This window comes from Schistocerca gregaria, chromosome 3 (genome assembly GCF_023897955.1).
Source record: "Schistocerca gregaria isolate iqSchGreg1 chromosome 3, iqSchGreg1.2, whole genome shotgun sequence".
NCBI lineage: Eukaryota > Metazoa > Arthropoda > Insecta > Orthoptera > Acrididae > Schistocerca > Schistocerca gregaria.
In genome coordinates, this window is record NC_064922.1 from 30,708,181 (window position 1) to 30,722,915 (window position 14,735).

Genomic DNA, 14,735 nt, shown 5'->3' on the forward strand with positions numbered 1-14,735 from the left:
TACTGGTCTTCCAGGGAACGATCAAATCGTAGACTGTTTCAGACATTACTCCCATGGAGGAAAGTGCGCATGGTGACTGCTGTATTCAATCCCGATGAAATTTCTGTCTTTCATCAGCACTCTGATAGTCCACAGATTACAGATTGACTCCAGACTTGCATCGGAAACCACTACTGGTCTTCGTGGAAACGATCAAATCGTAGACTGTTTGAGACATTACTCCCATGGAGGAAAGTGCGCATGGTGAGGGTTGTATTCAATCCCGATGCAATTTATGTGTTTCATCAACACTTTGAAGGTCCACAGAATACACAATGCTTCCAGATGTGCATCGGAAACTACTACTTGTCTTCCGGGGAACGATCAAAGTGTAGACTGTTTGAGACATTACTCACATGGAGGAAAGTGCGCATGGTAACTGTTGTATTCAAACGCGCCTTAATTCCTGTGTTACATCAACACTTTGAATGTCCACAGATTACAGAGTGCCTCCACATTTGCATCGGAAACCACTACTGGCCTTCCTGGGAAAGATCAAAGCGTAGACTGTTTGAGACATTACTCCCATGGAGGAAAGTGCACATGGTGACTGTTGTATTCAATCCCGATGCAATTTCTGTGTTTCATCAACACTTTGAAGGTCCACAGAATACACAATGCTTCCAGATGTGCATCGGAAACTACTACTGGTCCTCCAGGGAACGATCAATGCGTAAACTGTTTGAGTCATTACTCCCATGGAGGAAAGTGCGAATGGTGACTGTTGTATTCAATCCCGATGCAATTTCTGTGTTTCATCAACACTCTGATAGTCCACAGATTACAGAATGACACCAGATGTGCATCGGAAACTACTACTTGTCTTCCAGGGAACGATCAAAGCGTAGACTGTTTGAGACATTACTCACATGGAGGAAAGTGCGCATGGTAACTGTTGTATTCGATCCCGCAGCAATTCCTGTGTTTCATCAACACTTTGAATGTCCACAGATTACAGAGTGCCTCGAGATGTGCATCGGAAACACCTACTGGTCTTGCAGGGAACGATCAAAGCGTAGACTGTTAGAGACATTACTTCCCTGGAGGAAAGTGCGCATGGTGTCTGTTGTATTCAATCCCGATGCTATTTCTGTGTTTCATCAACACTCTGATAGTCCACACATTACAGAATGCCCCCAGATGTGCATCGGAAACTACTACTTGTCTACCAGGGAACGATCAAAGCGTAAACTGTTTGAGACATTACTCCCATGGAAGGAAGTGCGCATTGTGACTGTTGTATTCAATCCCGAGGCAATTTCTGTGTTTCATCAACACTTTGAAAGTCGTCATAATACAGAATGCCTCCAGATGTGCATCGGAAACTACTACTGGTCTTGCAGGGAACGATCAAAGCGTAGATTAATTGAGACATTACTCCCATGGTGGAAAGTTCGCATGGTGACTGATGTATTCAATCCCGATGCAATTTCTGTGTTTCATCAACACTCTGATAGTCCACAGATTACAGAATGACACCAGATGTGCATCGAAACTACTACTTGTCTTCAAGGGAACGATCAAAGCGTAGACTGTTTGAGACATTACTCCAGTGGGGGGAACTGCGCATGGTGACTGTTGTATTCAATCCCGATGCAATTTCTGTGTTTCATCAACACTTTGAAGGTCCACCAGTTACAGAATGCCTCCAGGTGTGCATAAGAAACTACTACTGTTCCTCCAGGAAACGATCAAAGCGTAGACTGTTTGAGGCATTACTCCCATGGAGGAGAGTGAGGATGGTGACTGTTGTATTCAATCCCGATGCAATTTCAGTGTTTCATCAACTCTCTGATAGTCCACAGATTACAGACTGTCTCCAGATGTGCATCGGAAACTACTACTGGTCTTCCTGGAAACGATCAAAGCGTAGACTGTTTCAGACATTACTCCCATGGAGGAAAGTGCGGATGGTGCATGTTGTATTCACTCCCGATGCAATTTCTGTGTTTCATCAACACTTTGATGGTCCAAAGATTACAGAATGCCTCCAGATGTGCATCGGAAACTACTACTGGTCTTCCAGGGAACGATCAAATCGTAGACTGTTTCAGACATTACTCCCATGGAGGAAAGTGCGCATGGTGACTGCTGTATTCAATCCCGATGAAATTTCTGTCCTTCATCAGCACTCTGATAGTCCACAGATTACAGATTGCCTCCAGACTTGCATCGGAAACCACTACTGGTCTTCCTGGGAACTATCAAAGCGTAGACTGTTTGAGACATTACTCCCATGGAGGAAAGTGCGCATGGTGACTGTTGTATTCAATCCCGATGCAATTTCTGTGTTTCATCAACACTCTGATAGTCCACAGATTACATAATGACACCAGATGTGCATCAGAAACTACTACTTGTCTTCCAGGGAACGATCAAAGCGTAGACTGTTTGAGACATTACTCCAGTGGAGGAAAGTGCGCATGGTGACTGTTGTATTCAATCATGATGCAATTTCTTTGTGTCATCAACACTCTGATAGTCCAAACATTACTGAATGTCCCCAGATGTGCATCGGAAACTACTACTGGTCTTCCAGGGAACGATCAAAGCGTAAACTTTTTGAGACATTACTCCATGGAGTAAAGGGCGCATGGTGACTGTTGTATTCAATCCCGATGCAATTTCTGTGTTTCATCAGCACTCTGATAGCCCACAGATTACAGAATGACACCAGATGTGCATCGGAAACTACTACTTGTCTTCCAGGGAACGATCAAAGCGTAGACTGTTTGAGACATTACTCACATGGACGAAAGTACGCATGGTGACTGTTGTATTCAATCTCGCAGCAATTCCTGTGTTTCATCAACACTTTGAAGGTCCACAGATTACAGAGTGCCTCCAGATGTGCATCGGAAACTACTACTGGTCTTGCAGGGAACGATCAAAAAGTAGACTGTTAGAGACATTACTCCCACGGAGGAAAGTGCGCATGGTGTCTGTTGTATTCAATCCCGATGCAATTTCTGTGTTTCATCAACACTCTGATAGTCCACACATTACAGAATGCCCCCAGATGTGCATCGGAAATTACTACTGGTCCTCCAGGGAACGATCAAAGCGTAAACTGTTTGAGACACTACTCCCATGGAGGAAAGTGCGAATGGTGACTGTTGTATTCAATCCTGATGCAATTTCTTTGTGTCATCAACACTCTGATAGTCCAAACATTACAGAATGTCCCCAGATGTGCATTGGAAACTACTACTGGTCTTCCAGGGAACGATCAAAGCGTAAACTTTTTGAGACATTACTCCATGGAGTAAAGGGCGCATGGTGACTGTTGTATTCAATACCGATGCAATTTCTGTGTTTCATCAGCACTCTGATAGCCCACAGATTACAGAATGACACCAGATGTGCATCGGAAACTACTACTTGTCTTCCAGGGAACGATCAAAGCGTAGACTGTTTGAGACATTACTCACATGGACGAAAGTACGCATGGTGACTGTTGTATTCAATCTCGCAGCAATTCCTGTGTTTCATCAACACTTTGAAGGTCCACAGATTACAGAGTGCCTCCAGATGTGCATCGGAAACTACTACAGGTCTTGCAGGGAACGATCAAAGAGTAGACTGTTAGAGACATTACTCCCACGGAGGAAAGTGCGCATGGTGTCTGTTGTATTCAATCCCGATGCAATTTCTGTGTTTCATCATCACTCTGATAGTCCACACATTACAGAATGCCCCCAGATGTGCATCGGAAACTACTACTGGTCCTCCAGGGAACGATCAAAGCGTAAACTGTTTGAGACACTACTCCCATGGAGGAAAGTGCGAATGGTGACTGTTGTATTCAATCCTGATGCAATTTCTTTGTGTCATCAACACTCTAATAGTCCAAACATTACAGAATGTCCCCAGATGTGCATCGGAAACTACTACTGGTCTTCCAGGGAACGATCAAAGCGTAAACTTTTTGAGACATTACTCCATGGAGTAAAGGGCGCATGGTGACTGTTGTATTCAATACCGATGCAATTTCTGTGTTTCATCAGCACTCTGATAGTCCACAGATTACAGAATGACACCAGATGTGCATCGGAAACTACTACTTGTCTTCCAGGGAACGATCAAAGCGTAGACTGTTTGAGACATTACTCCAGTGGAGGAAAGTGCGCATGGTGACTGTTGTATTCAATCATGATGCAATTTCTTTGTGTCATCAACACTCTGATAGTCCAAACATTACTGAATGTCCCCAGATGTGCATCGGAAACTACTACTGGTCTTCCAGGGAACGATCAAAGCGTAAACTTTTTGAGACATTACTCCATGGAGTAAAGGGCGCATGGTGACTGTTGTATTCAATCCCGATGCAATTTCTGTGTTTCATCAGCACTCTGATAGCCCACAGATTACAGAATGACACCAGATGTGCATCGGAAACTACTACTTGTCTTCCAGGGAACGATCAAAGCGTAGACTGTTTGAGACATTACTCACATGGACGAAAGTACGCATGGTGACTGTTGTATTCAATCTCGCAGCAATTCCTGTGTTTCATCAACACTTTGAAGGTCCACAGATTACAGAGTGCCTCCAGATGTGCATCGGAAACTACTACTGGTCTTGCAGGGAACGATCAAAAAGTAGACTGTTAGAGACATTACTCCCACGGAGGAAAGTGCGCATGGTGTCTGTTGTATTCAATCCCGATGCAATTTCTGTGTTTCATCAACACTCTGATAGTCCACACATTACAGAATGCCCCCAGATGTGCATCGGAAATTACTACTGGTCCTCCAGGGAACGATCAAAGCGTAAACTGTTTGAGACACTACTCCCATGGAGGAAAGTGCGAATGGTGACTGTTGTATTCAATCCTGATGCAATTTCTTTGTGTCATCAACACTCTGATAGTCCAAACATTACAGAATGTCCCCAGATGTGCATTGGAAACTACTACTGGTCTTCCAGGGAACGATCAAAGCGTAAACTTTTTGAGACATTACTCCATGGAGTAAAGGGCGCATGGTGACTGTTGTATTCAATACCGATGCAATTTCTGTGTTTCATCAGCACTCTGATAGCCCACAGATTACAGAATGACACCAGATGTGCATCGGAAACTACTACTTGTCTTCCAGGGAACGATCAAAGCGTAGACTGTTTGAGACATTACTCACATGGACGAAAGTACGCATGGTGACTGTTGTATTCAATCTCGCAGCAATTCCTGTGTTTCATCAACACTTTGAAGGTCCACAGATTACAGAGTGCCTCCAGATGTGCATCGGAAACTACTACAGGTCTTGCAGGGAACGATCAAAGAGTAGACTGTTAGAGACATTACTCCCACGGAGGAAAGTGCGCATGGTGTCTGTTGTATTCAATCCCGATGCAATTTCTGTGTTTCATCATCACTCTGATAGTCCACACATTACAGAATGCCCCCAGATGTGCATCGGAAACTACTACTGGTCCTCCAGGGAACGATCAAAGCGTAAACTGTTTGAGACACTACTCCCATGGAGGAAAGTGCGAATGGTGACTGTTGTATTCAATCCTGATGCAATTTCTTTGTGTCATCAACACTCTAATAGTCCAAACATTACAGAATGTCCCCAGATGTGCATCGGAAACTACTACTGGTCTTCCAGGGAACGATCAAAGCGTAAACTTTTTGAGACATTACTCCATGGAGTAAAGGGCGCATGGTGACTGTTGTATTCAATACCGATGCAATTTCTGTGTTTCATCAGCACTCTGATAGTCCACAGATTACAGAATGACACCAGATGTGCATCGGAAACTACTACTTGTCTTCCAGGGAACGATCAAAGCGTAGACTGTTTGAGACATTACTCACATGGACGAAAGTACGCATGGTGACTGTTGTATTCAATCTCGCAGCAATTCCTGTGTTTCATCAACACTTTGAAGGTCCACAGATTACAGAGTGCCTCCAGATGTGCATCGGAAACTACTACAGGTCTTGCAGGGAACGATCAAAGAGTAGACTGTTAGAGACATTACTCCCACGGAGGAAAGTGCGCATGGTGTCTGTTGTATTCAATCCCGATGCAATTTCTGTGTTTCATCATCACTCTGATAGTCCACACATTACAGAATGCCCCCAGATGTGCATCGGAAACTACTACTGGTCCTCCAGGGAACGATCAAAGCGTAAACTGTTTGAGACACTACTCCCATGGAGGAAAGTGCGAATGGTGACTGTTGTATTCAATCCTGATGCAATTTCTTTGTGTCATCAACACTCTGATAGTCCAAACATTACAGAATGTCCCCAGATGTGCATCGGAAACTACTACTGGTCTTCCAGGGAACGATCAAAGCGTAAACTTTTTGAGACATTACTCCATGGAGTAAAGGGCGCATGGTGACTGTTGTATTCAATACCGATGCAATTTCTGTGTTTCATCAGCACTCTGATAGTCCACAGATTACAGAATGACACCAGATGTGCATCGGAAACTACTACTTGTCTTCCAGGGAACGATCAAAGCGTAGACTGTTTGAGACATTACTCACATGGACGAAAGTACGCATGGTGACTGTTGTATTCAATCTCGCAGCAATTCCTGTGTTTCATCAACACTTTGAAGGTCCACAGATTACAGAGTGCCTCCAGATGTGCATCGGAAACTACTACTGGTCTTGCAGGGAACGATCAAAGAGTAGACTGTTAGAGACATTACTCCCACGGAGGAAAGTGCGCATGGTGTCTGTTGTATTCAATCCCGATGCAATTTCTGTGTTTCATCAACACTCTGATAGTCCACACATTACAGAATGCCCCCAGATGTGCATCGGAAAGTACTTCTGGTCTTCCAGGGAACAATCAAAGCGTAAACTGTTTGAGACATTACTCCCATGGAGGAAAGTGCGGATGAAGTCTGTTGTATTCAATCCCGATGCAATTTCTGTGTTTCATCAACACTCTGATAGTCCACAGATTACAGATTGTCTCCAAATGTGCTTCGGAAACTACTACTGGTCTTCCAGGGATCGATCAAAGCGTAGACTGTTTGGGACATTACTCCCGTGGAGGAAAGTGCGCATGGTGACTGTTGTTATCAATCCCCATGCCATTTCTGTGTTTTAACAACACTCTGATAGTCCACAGATTACAGAATTTCACCAGATGTGCATCGGAAACTACTACTGGTCTTCCAAGGAACGATCAAAGGGTAGACTCTTTGAGACATTACTCCCGTGGAGGACAGTGCGCATGGTGACTGTTGTATTCAATCCCCATGCAATTTCTGTGTTTCTTCAACACTCTGATAGTAAACAGATTGCAGAATGATACCAGATGTGCATCGGAAACTACTACTGGTCTTACAGGGAACGATCAAAGCGTAGACTGTTTGAGACATTACTCCCGCGGAGGAAAGTGCGCATGGTGACTGTTGTATTCAATCCCGATGCAATTTCTGTGTTTCATCAACACTTTGAAGGTCCACAGATTACAGAATGTCTCCAGATGTGCATCGGGAAATACTACTGGTCTTCCAGGGAACGATCAAATCGTAGACTGTTTCAGACATTACTCCAGTGGAGGAAAGTGCGCATGGTGACTGTTGTATTCAATCATGATGCAATTTCTGTGTTTTATCAACAGTCTGATAGTCCACACATTACAGAATGCCCCCAGATGTGCATCGGAAACTACTACTGGTCCTCCAGGGAACGATCAAAGCGTAAACTGTTTGAGACACTACTCCCATGGAGGAAAGTGCGAATAGTGACTGTTGTATTCAATCCTGATGCAATTTCTTTGTGTCATCAACACTCTGATAGTCCACACATTACAGAATGTACCCAGATGTGCATCGGAAACTACTACTGGTCTTCCAGGGAACGATCAAAGCGTAAACTTTTTGAGACATTACTCCCATGGAGTAAAGTGCGCATGGTGACTGTTGTATTCAATACCGATGCGATTTCTGTGTTTCATCAGCACTCTGATAGTCCACAGATTACAGAATGACACCAGATGTGCATCGGAAACTACTACTTGTCTTCCAGGGAACGATCAAAGCGTAGACTCTTTGAGACATTACTCACATGGACGAAAGTACGCATGGTGACTGTTTCATTCAATCCCGATGCAATTTCTGTGTTTCATCAACACTCTGATAGTCCACACATTACAGAATGCCCCCAGATGTACATCGGAAACTACTACTGGTCTTCCAGGGAACGATCAAAGCGTAGACAGTTTCAGACATTACTCCTATGGAGGAAGGTGCGCATGGTGACTGTTGTATTCTTTCCTGATGCAATTTCCGTGTTTCGTCAACACTCTGATAGTCCACAGATTACAGATTGCCTCCAGATGTGCATCGGAAACTACTACTGGTCTTCCTGGGAACGATCAAAGCGTAGACTGTTTAAGACATTACTCCCATGGAGGAAAGTGCGGATGAAGTCTGTTGTATTCAATCCCGATGCAATTTCTGTGTTTCATCAACACTCTGATAGTCCACAGATTACAGATTGTCTCCAAATGTGCTTCGGAAACAACTACTGGTCTTCCAGGGAACGATCAAAGCGTAGACTGTTTGGGACATTACTCCCGTGGAGGAAAGCGCGCATGGTGACTGTTGTGATCAATACCCATGCCATTTCTGTGTTTTAACATCACTCTGATAGTCCACAGATTACAGAATTTCACCAGATGTGCATCGGAAACTACTACTGGTCTTCCAAGGAACGATCAAAGGGTAGACTGTTTGAGACATTACTCCCGTGGAGGACAGTGCGCATGGTGACTGTAGTATTCAATCCCCATGCAATTTCTGTGTTTCTTCAACACTCTGATAGTAAACAGATTGCAGAATGATACCAGATGTGCATCGGAAACTACTATTGGTCCTGCAGGGAACTATCAAAGCGTAGATTAATTGAGACATTACTCCCATGGTGGAAAGTTCGCATGGTGACTGATGTATTCAATCCCGATGCAATTTCTGTGTTTCATCAACACTCTGATAGTCCACAGATTACAGAATGACACCAGATGTGCATCGAAACTACTACATGTCTTCAAGGGAACGATCAAAGCGTAGACTGTTTGAGACATTACTCCAGTGGAGGGAACTGCGCATGGTGACTGTTGTATTCAATCCCGATGCAATTTCTGTGTTTCATCAACACTTTGAAGGTCCACCAGTTACAGAATGCCTCCAGGTGTGCATAAGAAACTACTACTGTTCCTCCAGGAAACGATCAAAGCGTAGACTGTTTGAGGCATTAATCCCATGGAGGAGAGTGCGGATGGTGACTGTTGTATTCAATCCCGATGCAATTTCAGTGTTTCATCAACTCTCTGATAGTCCACAGATTACAGACTGTCTCCAGATGTGCATCGGAAACTACTACTGGTCTTCCTGGAAACGATCAAAGCGTAGACTGTTTCAGACATTACTCCCATGGAGGAAAGTGCGGATGGTGCATGTTGTATTCACTCCCGATGCAATTTCTGTGTTTCATCAACACTTTGATGGTCCAAAGATTACAGAATGCCTCCAGATGTGCATCGGAAACTACTACTGGTCTTCCAGGGAACGATCAAATCGTAGACTGTTTCAGACATTACTCCCATGGAGGAAAGTGCGCATGGTGACTGCTGTATTCAATCCCGATGAAATTTCTGTCCTTCATCAGCACTCTGATAGTCCACAGATTACAGATTGTCTCCAAATGTGCTTCGGAAACTACTACTGGTCTTCCAGGGATCGATCAAAGCGTAGACTGTTTGGGACATTACTCCCGTGGAGGAAAGTGCGCATGGTGACTGTTGTTATCAATCCCCATGCCATTTCTGTGTTTTAACAACACTCTGATAGTCCACAGATTACAGAATTTCACCAGATGTGCATCGGAAACTACTACTGGTCTTCCAAGGAACGATCAAAGGGTAGACTCTTTGAGACATTACTCCCGTGGAGGACAGTGCGCATGGTGACTGTTGTATTCAATCCCCATGCAATTTCTGTGTTTCTTCAACACTCTGATAGTAAACAGATTGCAGAATGATACCAGATGTGCATCGGAAACTACTACTGGTCTTACAGGGAACGATCAAAGCGTAGACTGTTTGAGACATTACTCCCGCGGAGGAAAGTGCGCATGGTGACTGTTGTATTCAATCCCGATGCAATTTCTGTGTTTCATCAACACTTTGAAGGTCCACAGATTACAGAATGTCTCCAGATGTGCATCGGGAAATACTACTGGTCTTCCAGGGAACGATCAAATCGTAGACTGTTTCAGACATTACTCCAGTGGAGGAAAGTGCGCATGGTGACTGTTGTATTCAATCATGATGCAATTTCTGTGTTTTATCAACAGTCTGATAGTCCACACATTACAGAATGCCCCCAGATGTGCATCGGAAACTACTACTGGTCCTCCAGGGAACGATCAAAGCGTAAACTGTTTGAGACACTACTCCCATGGAGGAAAGTGCGAATAGTGACTGTTGTATTCAATCCTGATGCAATTTCTTTGTGTCATCAACACTCTGATAGTCCACACATTACAGAATGTACCCAGATGTGCATCGGAAACTACTACTGGTCTTCCAGGGAACGATCAAAGCGTAAACTTTTTGAGACATTACTCCCATGGAGTAAAGTGCGCATGGTGACTGTTGTATTCAATACCGATGCGATTTCTGTGTTTCATCAGCACTCTGATAGTCCACAGATTACAGAATGACACCAGATGTGCATCGGAAACTACTACTTGTCTTCCAGGGAACGATCAAAGCGTAGACTCTTTGAGACATTACTCACATGGACGAAAGTACGCATGGTGACTGTTGTATTCAATCCCGATGCAATTTCTGTGTTTCATCAACACTCTGATAGTCCACACATTACAGAATGCCCCCAGATGTACATCGGAAACTACTACTGGTCTTCCAGGGAACGATCAAAGCGTAGACAGTTTCAGACATTACTCCTATGGAGGAAGGTGCGCATGGTGACTGTTGTATTCTTTCCTGATGCAATTTCCGTGTTTCGTCAACACTCTGATAGTCCACAGATTACAGATTGCCTCCAGATGTGCATCGGAAACTACTACTGGTCTTCCTGGGAACGATCAAAGCGTAGACTGTTTAAGACATTACTCCCATGGAGGAAAGTGCGGATGAAGTCTGTTGTATTCAATCCCGATGCAATTTCTGTGTTTCATCAACACTCTGATAGTCCACAGATTACAGATTGTCTCCAAATGTGCTTCGGAAACAACTACTGGTCTTCCAGGGAACGATCAAAGCGTAGACTGTTTGGGACATTACTCCCGTGGAGGAAAGCGCGCATGGTGACTGTTGTGATCAATACCCATGCCATTTCTGTGTTTTAACATCACTCTGATAGTCCACAGATTACAGAATTTCACCAGATGTGCATCGGAAACTACTACTGGTCTTCCAAGGAACGATCAAAGGGTAGACTGTTTGAGACATTACTCCCGTGGAGGACAGTGCGCATGGTGACTGTAGTATTCAATCCCCATGCAATTTCTGTGTTTCTTCAACACTCTGATAGTAAACAGATTGCAGAATGATACCAGATGTGCATCGGAAACTACTATTGGTCCTGCAGGGAACTATCAAAGCGTAGATTAATTGAGACATTACTCCCATGGTGGAAAGTTCGCATGGTGACTGATGTATTCAATCCCGATGCAATTTCTGTGTTTCATCAACACTCTGATAGTCCACAGATTACAGAATGACACCAGATGTGCATCGAAACTACTACATGTCTTTAAGGGAACGATCAAAGCGTAGACTGTTTGAGACATTACTCCAGTGGAGGGAACTGCGCATGGTGACTGTTGTATTCAATCCCGATGCAATTTCTGTGTTTCATCAACACTTTGAAGGTCCACCAGTTACAGAATGCCTCCAGGTGTGCATAAGAAACTACTACTGTTCCTCCAGGAAACGATCAAATCGTAGACTGTTTCAGACATTACTCCCATGGAGGAAAGTGCGCATGGTGACTGCTGTATTCAATCCCGATGAAATTTCTGTGTTTCATCAACTCTCTGATAGTCCACAGATTACAGACTGTCTCCAGATGTGCATCGGAAACTACTACTGGTCTTCCTGGAAACGATCAAAGCGTAGACTGTTTCAGACATTACTCCCATGGAGGAAAGTGCGGATGGTGCATGTTGTATTCACTCCCGATGCAATTTCTGTGTTTCATCAACACTTTGATGGTCCAAAGATTACAGAATGCCTCCAGATGTGCATCGGAAACTACTACTGGTCTTCCAGGGAACGATCAAATCGTAGACTGTTTCAGACATTACTCCCATGGAGGAAAGTGCGCATGGTGACTGCTGTATTCAATCCCGATGAAATTTCTGTCCTTCATCAGCACTCTGATAGTCCACAGATTACAGATTGCCTCCAGACTTGCATCGGAAACCACTACTGGTCTTCCTGGGAACTATCAAAGCGTAGACTGTTTGAGACATTACTCCCATGGAGGAAAGTGCGCATGGTGACAGTTGTATTCAATCCCGATGCAATTTCTGTGTTTCATCAACACTCTGATAGTCCACAGATTACATAATGACACCAGATGTGCATCAGAAACTACTACTTGTCTTCCAGGGAACGATCAAAGCGTAGACTGTTTGAGACATTACTCCAGTGGAGGAAAGTGCGCATGGTGACTGTTGTATTCAATCATGATGCAATTTCTTTGTGTCATCAACACTCTGATAGTCCAAACATTACAGAATGTCCCCAGATGTGCATCGGAAACTACTACTGGTCTTCCAGGGAACGATCAAAGCGTAAACTTTTTGAGACATTACTCCATGGAGTAAAGGGCGCATGGTGACTGTTGTATTCAATACCGATGCAATTTCTGTGTTTCATCAGCACTCTGTTAGTCCACAGATTACAGAATGACACCAGATGTGCATCGGAAACTACTACTTGTCTTCCAGGGAACGATCAAAGCGTAGACTGTTTGAGACATAACTCACATGGACAAAAGTACGCATGGTGACTGTTGTATTCAATAATCATGCAATTTCTGTGTTTCATCAACACTCTGATAGTAAACAGATTACAGAATGATACCAGATGTGCATCGGAAACTACAACTGGTCTTCGAAGGAATGATCAAAGCGTAGACTGTTTGAGACATTACTCCCGTGGAGGAAAGTGCGCATGGTGACTGTTGTATTCAATCTCGCAGCAATTCCTGTGTTTCATCAACACTTTGAAGGTCCACAGATCACAGAGTGCCTCCAGATGTGCATCGGAAACTACTACTGGTCTTGCAGGGAACGATCAAAGAGTAGACTGTTAGAGACATTACTCCCACGGAGGAAAGTGCGCATGGTGTCTGTTGTATTCAATCCCGATGCAATTTCTGTGTTTCATCAACTCTCTGATAGTCCACAGATTACAGACTGTCTCCAGATGTGCATCGGAAACTACTACTGGTCTTCCTGGAAACGATCAAAGCGTAGACTGTTTCAGACATTACTCCCATGGAGGAAAGTGCGGATGGTGCATGTTGTATTCACTCCCGATGCAATTTCTGTGTTTCATCAACACTTTGATGGTCCAAAGATTACAGAGTGCCTCCAGATGTGCATCGGAAACTACTACTGGTCTTCCAGGGAACGATCAAATCGTAGACTGTTTCAGACATTACTCCCATGGAGGAAAGTGCGCATGGTGACTGCTGTATTCAATCCCGATGAAATTTCTGTCCTTCATCAGCACTCTGATAGTCCACAGATTACAGATTGCCTCCAGACTTGCATCGGAAACCACTACTGGTCTTCCTGGGAACTATCAAAGCGTAGACTGTTTGAGACATTACTCCCATGGAGGAAAGTGCGCATGGTGACAGTTGTATTCAATCCCGATGCAATTTCTGTGTTTCATCAACACTCTGATAGTCCACAGATTACATAATGACACCAGATGTGCATCAGAAACTACTACTTGTCTTCCAGGGAACGATCAAAGCGTAGACTGTTTGAGACATTACTCCAGTGGAGGAAAGTGCGCATGGTGACTGTTGTATTCAATCATGATGCAATTTCTTTGTGTCATCAACACTCTGATAGTCCAAACATTACAGAATGTCCCCAGATGTGCATCGGAAACTACTACTGGTCTTCCAGGGAACGATCAAAGCGTAAACTTTTTGAGACATTACTCCATGGAGTAAAGGGCGCATGGTGACTGTTGTATTCAATACCGATGCAATTTCTGTGTTTCATCAGCACTCTGATAGTCCACAGATTACAGAATGACACCAGATGTGCATCGGAAACTACTACTTGTCTTCCAGGGAACGATCAAAGCGTAGACTGTTTGAGACATTACTCACATGGACAAAAGTACGCATGGTGACTGTTGCATTCAATAATCATGCAATTTCTGTGTTTCATCAACACTCTGATAGTAAACAGATTACAGAATGATACCAGATGTGCATCGGAAACTACAACTGGTCTTCGAAGGAATGATCAAAGCGTAGACTGTTTGAGACATTACTCCCGTGGAGGAAAGTGCGCATGGTGACTGTTGTATTCAATCTCGCAGCAATTCCTGTGTTTCATCAACACTTTGAAGGTCCACAGATCACAGAGTGCCTCCAGATGTGCATCGGAAACTACTACTGGTCTTGCAGGGAACGATCAAAGAGTAGACTGTTAGA